This window comes from Hemiscyllium ocellatum, chromosome 37 (genome assembly GCF_020745735.1).
Source record: "Hemiscyllium ocellatum isolate sHemOce1 chromosome 37, sHemOce1.pat.X.cur, whole genome shotgun sequence".
Classification (NCBI taxonomy): Eukaryota; Metazoa; Chordata; class Chondrichthyes; order Orectolobiformes; family Hemiscylliidae; genus Hemiscyllium; species Hemiscyllium ocellatum.
Window position 1 is genome coordinate 27,303,224 of NC_083437.1, and position 7,406 is coordinate 27,310,629.

Consider the following 7,406-nt stretch of genomic DNA (forward strand, 5'->3'; position numbering starts at 1 on the left):
CTTAGTAACAAATCATGCAAATCCTTTATCCTTACCTCCTTCATGCCAACTCATCCAGTATCCACCAAAGGTAGACCCTCAGGAAGCATGCTGAGGTGAAATAGAATAACGTTCTTAAGTGGTTAAGTTTGATGAAACTTAGCTGACTGTGGTTGACAGAGCCCTCTGGTCTGACTCTTTTCTCACCCTTCTTCCTTCACCTCTTCCTTCCTAAAACACCAACAAGGCCCCTTGGTCCTCACTTTCCACCCAGTCAGGATCTGCATCCAAAGGATTATTAGCTATCCCTTTCTGCCACCTCCAGTAGGATGCAACCTCAGGCCACATATTCCATCCCTTGTCAGTATTTCACAGGAGTGTTCCCTCAGGGACACTCTGATCCACCCGTCCTCCACTCCCAACACCTCCCCATACCCCCATGGCACCTTCCCATGCAATCGCAGAAAGTGCAACACCTGCCTGTTTACATCCTCCCTCCTCATCATCAAAGGTCCAGACACGCCTTCCAGACGAAGCAGCGATTTACCTGCACTTCACTCAATCCAGACGACTGTATTTGCTGCTCATAAAGTGGTCTCCTCTACACTGGAGAGATGAAGTACAGTTTGGGTGACAGCTTTACAGAATACCTACGGTCTGTACACAAAAATGACCCCAAGCTTCCAGTTGCCTGCCACTTTAACCCCCCCACTCTGTTCCCTGGCCAACACCGCTGTCTCAGGCTTGCTGCAGTGCTCCAGTGAAGTTCAATACAAGCTGGAAGGACAGCATCTCATTTCCCGCTTGGGGACACTGCAGCCTTCAGACTCAATATCAAGTTCCATAATTTTAGAAACCGAACACCTTCTTTTATTGAGTTTACTCACCCCACACCCTACCTATGATCCTCATCATCAGCTTTTCTTTCTCCTTTGCATATTATTGTCCATCCATTTGTCTGCTCAACCGTGGTTTTCTCTCCCTCTGGGCTCCATCTATTCGCTATACACCACTCACCCCCAAACACCTATCTTCAGCATTAAGCATTCCAAACCACTTTAAGAATTGAAAAATCATTAGGCTCAACATTTTAATTTTGTTTTCTCTGAGTTTCTGTTTTTCAGACTTTCAGCATCCAATTTTTGTTTTATTAAACTAAAACTTTTTGGCATAAAACCCAATCACTCAGTTTAACTTACTTCCCCTGCTTAATGTCTATAAAGCTAGTATTTGTTTTCATATCCCCGTTTTATAAGCACATTTAGCTTACTGTCGTATTTGTATCTTGAGAAATCAGCGATGCAGTAACAATCATATAACAACAGCAGCCAGTCTCTTGTCAACAGAGTGAAATAGCATGCCCTGACATTTTATGCTCAGGTGTTATTTTCAAAAACTTAAAGATCAAGAGATTTAGAGTTATAGAGTTATAGAGATATACAGCATGGAAACAGACCATTTAGTCCAATTCATCCATACTGACCAGATATCCTATATATGTCTAGTTCCATTTGCCAGTATTTGGCCCATATCCCTTTAAACCCTCCCTATCCATATACCTGTGACGAAGCTGCTCCTTTAACAAGGTTAATGCAGTCCTTGTTTATTTTTGAGAGGTCATAAATGGCACAGACTCTGAAAAGTCTGGGGCGTAGGGTTTTAGGGCCAATTTGATGATAGCTAAGAGATATTGCCTCAGGCAGAGATTTTCAAGTTAAAAAAATTATACAATGAAAGGGGTGTGGCCAGTTCTCCCAGTTCAGCTTTTCTCTGGTTTTGTTTTTTTTTAGTAGTAGCAGGTCCAGATTGGTCCTCTCTCTCTGACTCCTACCCTGTAAGACCATGTGTTTGATTTGACCTTTTATGCCAAAGGGTGTTCATGGGGATTGTTGCAAGTATTTGGAACAGCACCATTAAGTTGGGATGATCTGTTGGGTTTTCAGACAGGTTATGTTATTCCCTATTCTGTTATTTATACGTGGTTAATTCAGTAATCTTGTAAATAAATTCTGTTTTGTATAAAACTAAATGGTTTGACCAGCTGATTCTCTCCTGGAATACTCACTTTACATCTTCTTAAAACAACTTGCAAAATTAGGGTCTGGGCTACCTTCTTGGAATGTTTTAAGGGGTCTGGCCTGGCCCATAACATACCCATCCAGATGCCATTTAAATGTTGCAATTGTACTAGCGTCCATCACTTCCTCTGGCAGCTCATTCCATACACGTATCACCCTCTGTGTGAAAAGTTGCCCCTTAGGTCCTTTTTTTTTTCCTTTGCCCTCTCACCCTAAATCTACGCCCTCTACTTCTGGACTCCCCGACCCTGGGAAAAAGATCTTCCCTATTTACCCTATCCATGCTCTCACGATTTTATAAACCTTTATGAGGTCACCTCTCAGCCTCTGATACTCCAGAGAAAATAGTCCCAGTCTATTCAGCCTCTCCCTATAGTCAAACCCTCCAAACCTAGCAACATCATTGTCAATCATTTTTGAACCCTTTCAAGTTTCACAACACCCTTCCTATAGGAGGGCGACCAGAATTGCACATAATACTCCAAAAGTGGCTGAACCAATGTCCTGTACAGCCACAAATATGCCCTCCCAACTCCTACACTCAATGCTCTGACCAATGAAGGCAAGCCTACCCTTGACAGCAACTTTGACAAATTGCCAGTTCTCATGACAGCTCAGTAGTTTCAATGAGCTCGATAGTTCCAGCAAGTTTTTCTTTCATATGCATATTCATGTCTATTTTTAATGATCCCAGTAGGGATCTGACATCTCCAAAGGGCACTTGACCTCTCTGAAAGATTATCCAAGCTCTTCCAAAGCTGTACCTATGCAAAATGATGTATTTTACTTCTCCAAAAGGGTACCTAACTCCTGCAAAGGACTCCAGCAACTTTAGACTTTAACCTGAAAGTTATAAAGCCCTCTAGTTGTGCTTTGGACATTGTGGTTATAAATATTGGACCCATTTAACACGTGAGCTGTCTCCAAACCCCATGGACCCCCATTTCCCATCTGGTGAAAGTAGCGAGTGCCAGGTTAGAGGGCATCTAGAATCAAAGTTTCTTGCCATTTTAATTAAGTCAGAGCCACTCTCCATCTTTATTTCAATTCAGGCTATAGTTTTCCCAAAGCTCTTCACCACTGTGGGTTTCTTCACCTTATGTCCTTGTATATTATAAATGTTTTTATTCAATCTGTTTCGGGATGTTATTACACACTGCTGGAGAAGGTGGGACTTGAACCCGGACGTGCTGACTCAGAGGCAGGTTTACAACCACAGTGGCACAAGAGCCCCCTCTTCTAATATGGACTGCTGGAGAATGATGGTTATGATTAGTCAACAACTCCATTGTCAGCATAATCATATACCAATTGCTTTGGTCCTAATTACAGAACTCTTCCTGTTCGCGCCTGCCTATAATGGGGGTGAGAAGCTGAGCTGAGGCTATCTGGTTTGAATGGGTCAGTATCACACTGGGCAAGGGAAGGATGGGGTAAGAGAGGCTAACTCTGCAATGTAATTCCTTAACCATGACTATGTTGCTTTGGAAAATAGAAGTCCATCAATCTTTATGCAGCACAAACTAGCACTGACTCCAAATCAAGGCAAGTTAAAATCAAGGACACAATGCAATGAGCATCTTTCAAAGGCAGGTGTGGGTGAAATCAAATTCAAACCCCTGCAACAAGATACAGAGTAACCACCTCGAAACGATGATAGAATATGCCAGTGAACAGTTTTTATTGACTACACAAACATATTAAAATGCAATTATTTACAATATGCACATACAGGGTTTGATTTTTAATAATCAGATACTTGTTATCTGTAAACAAAGGTCATTCAGGACAGGGAAATTACTTGGAAATTGGTGAATCCCTAAGGGACCTGTAATGAGGTATAAAAACTGGGCTGTTTCTGCAGCTGTTTGTTTCAGAACAGAATCTAAAGCCATTGCGTATGCTGTATAAGGGTGTTATTTGCGTATGCTGTGTACGTGTGTTGTTTGCGTATGCTGTATAAGGGTGTTATTTGTTTGCACAGGAAAGTAACATCACAGAGAAATTCCTAAGAAATTAAATTGTTCCCTGCTGTAGGTTGGTACCGAAACCAAGCCCAAGACTCTCAAGATAATTATTGACTTATGTCAACCTCCTTCAGGTTTCAATTTTGCCCTCTCATACTGGTTATTACTCTGTTATCCATAGTACTTGTGGTAATTAGGATTCTCTTGAACTTTCTACTATGGCTCACGTTTACTTTCAGGTAAACTATCCAATGCATTTGTTTCCTTCACAGTATTGAAATTAATTACACCAAGTGAGAATATGGTACTCATCATGCTGGGTTTCTGATACAAAATGGGAGAAAAAGTAGCCTGAAGTAGGACAGCCTTTTCTGATCTACCCAAACACTGGTCCCACTGCATTCCTGGGGAAGTTTCAAGCTTTAAGTCCCTTAAAAATGTTAATAAGTGGTTTAGCAGTTGCTGAAGGGCCCCTTATAAAGGTTTGCTCTCCTTCAGGTTATTGCAGCATCTTTGTAGGTGTCACCAAGAGCTGTGTGTAATTTGTACTTTAATGAGTGTTGTTTCTGACTCGACAGTTTCAGCGATCACACTCGACCTCCTCACCCCCACCTGAATCGACCTGTCATTCATAAACACGCCAGTCTGCCCCCACCCCATTTTCAGAGCTGTGAGACGCTGTTGATTTTGGAGTTTGATTTCTGTTGTGATGGGAGCTGCCCGCAGTCACAGCTGAAGCTGCCAGCTCTGTTTGGAGGTTACCCTGCAATTTTCTCCAAACAGGGCCTTTAGCCTTCAACAGCTCGACTCAGTTCTGACGTAGCTTTCTTCTCCATCTCTCATACTTACACAAATAATAGATTGACCTGTTCAAAATTAACAAAACAGTTGCACCATCTTTTCCATCTCACTTTCCCATTTGGATTTTCTGACTGGGTTCAACTCATAGGAATGGCCAGGATATTTCTCTTTAATTCCTGAAGACTATAGGGCAATACTGGAGAGGTGGTAATCCCCTTGAGTGATGGGGCAAGGCAACATGTTCAATGACATTGACAATGTGTGAGGCTCAGTCACCATGGAGTCAGGACTGAGATAGGGTCCATCACATCATCATTCCCCTCTCTCAGTGGCTCCTTCCTTTAATTGCTGAACTTTCAGAAGTCAAACTGCATACCATTGAACAGGTACGTCCTAGGTTAGCTAATTTTTAACTTTTTTACAGACTTGTTCATGTTTCCTATCATGGCAGATCTGTCACTTTCACTTTGAATAAAAGAATCCCTTTAACACTAATTCTTCCATTTGTAAGCTATGAAACTAATTGTGCCAGTACTCTCAGTGCAAATATTTATCGATAAGGGTTTTGCTTTGAGTGGAATAGTTACCAATGGTAAAGGTAGAGTTGCCATTGTCCTAGTGGGCCACAGGGCTGTTCTCTCATTAGAGAGGGATGACTCAGGGTGACTGACTCTATAACTCTGACTTTATGACTGGTGGTGGTGAAGGTCACAATGCCTCAAGCAAGGGCAGAGGTTGAGAAGGAGTGTCCATCATGGTAACCTCAGTCAGTACAGGAATTGTACCCATGAACAAACCAGCTGTCCAGGCCACTGGGCTAACTAACCCTCCAGTATTTACCTTGTACACAGTTTAATATGATAAGCACTGGTGAAATAATCTTAAATGTTGACTGTTCAGAGGGCAGAAGGAGGAATTGTTTCCAGTCGAAGACCTGGAAAAACACTCCAAGAATAAAATATTTGCAGTATTTTTAAATTTCTACTTCCTCCCAAAGCAGAAATACATTCCACATTTGATGATTATTGTTTGCAACTAAGAGCCTGTTCAGCTCCTGGAAACTGTTTGTATTGTTCTTCTAATTATCTGTTTGACCTTAAATACTGTCTATACAGCATCTATATAATCTTTATGTTGCCTCTATGATCTCTCAGCAGTCTCTACCATCCTAATATCATCCCTGTACATTTATCAACTGTGTATACTGACCACATCACCTTTGGATAATCCATGTACATATTTCCATGTACAATCTAAATCTGTTGTAACATTCTTGTATGGTTACTGCTTTGTATCTATTACAGTAGCCTTTTTGTGAAGTAACAATATACTGTCTGTACAGTTACTATATCTTCTGTACCCCTGTATATAGTTATTATATTCCTTCTGAACACATTCTGTACAGAACTACATTCTGTCAACAATTTCAGTGACATACAATTTCCTTTACACTCAAAGCCCCTGTGTATAAAACCTGGCATCCTACTTGTTTTTAACAGCATTTTCTACCTGCAATAGAAGACAGGTTTAAAACAAATACTGTATACCATTTACGTATGGTACTAATCTAGCTCTCCATTCAAAGTGTGTTGCAGGTTTTGGTTAATACATATCAACTATTACAGATTAGACACTTGTAACTTCCAACGACTTTCAACGAGTTGGTTTGAGTTTGATCTGAACTCAGGGCTAACAAAATAAACTTCAAGGCAGTGACTTGGGGCCTTGGTCAGTTTGAGAGCTTGTATGATAAATGAGGACAGAGTAGAGTGGGCTTTGGTTGGACGGGAGAGGACTGTCCAACCTATGGACCCTTGATTGAAGATGAGTTGAATTTCTCCTCCAATGTCTGATCCACTGCCTCAGTGTGTGAAAGAGCAGTAATCAACCCAAATCATGCCCAAAATCTGAAGTGAGCTATTCGAATAATAGAGGATAATGTTATGATTCCCTCTCGCAAAGAATGAGATTCCATTCTCCTATTTGTAAAATCAGAAACTTAGTTCCTTTCAATTTGGTGTAAAGGAAGCTGTAGGTTAATGCTGACTTCAACACAATGAGGAGGAAAAACAAATGGAGGTGAGGTTAGCAGCAAACAGGGAGAGTTACTGGGATGTAATGCCGACTGTAATTAATTGGATTTTGTTGGAGGCGGGGGCAACCTTATTTTGAACTATCCACAAAGCTGACACCATGTTTCTGAGAAATTAATTTACTGCCCAGCCTTTAGCAATGCTTTGTAAATAAATTCTTTTAATGTACTGATAAACAAGATTGCAATTTAATTATTTCCTGGTAATGATTAAGAAAGATCTTTGTGAATAGCAAGTAAATAGATTTCGAAACAGTCTGTCTCGGCTGAATGGGGCAGAATTAACATTTGAAATTTTGGAACATTCATACTGTGCATTAAATCCTTAAATGTCGCCTGTTATGGCCCCATCTTAGATACAAAGTTCCGAGGTACAAATCTTACAGACAAAAAGGGGATTAAAAAACAAATTAGTTGCATTACTTAACAGTGATTCAGGTAATAAGTTAGAAATATGACACAGTTAAAAGGATTGACATTACAGTCAGA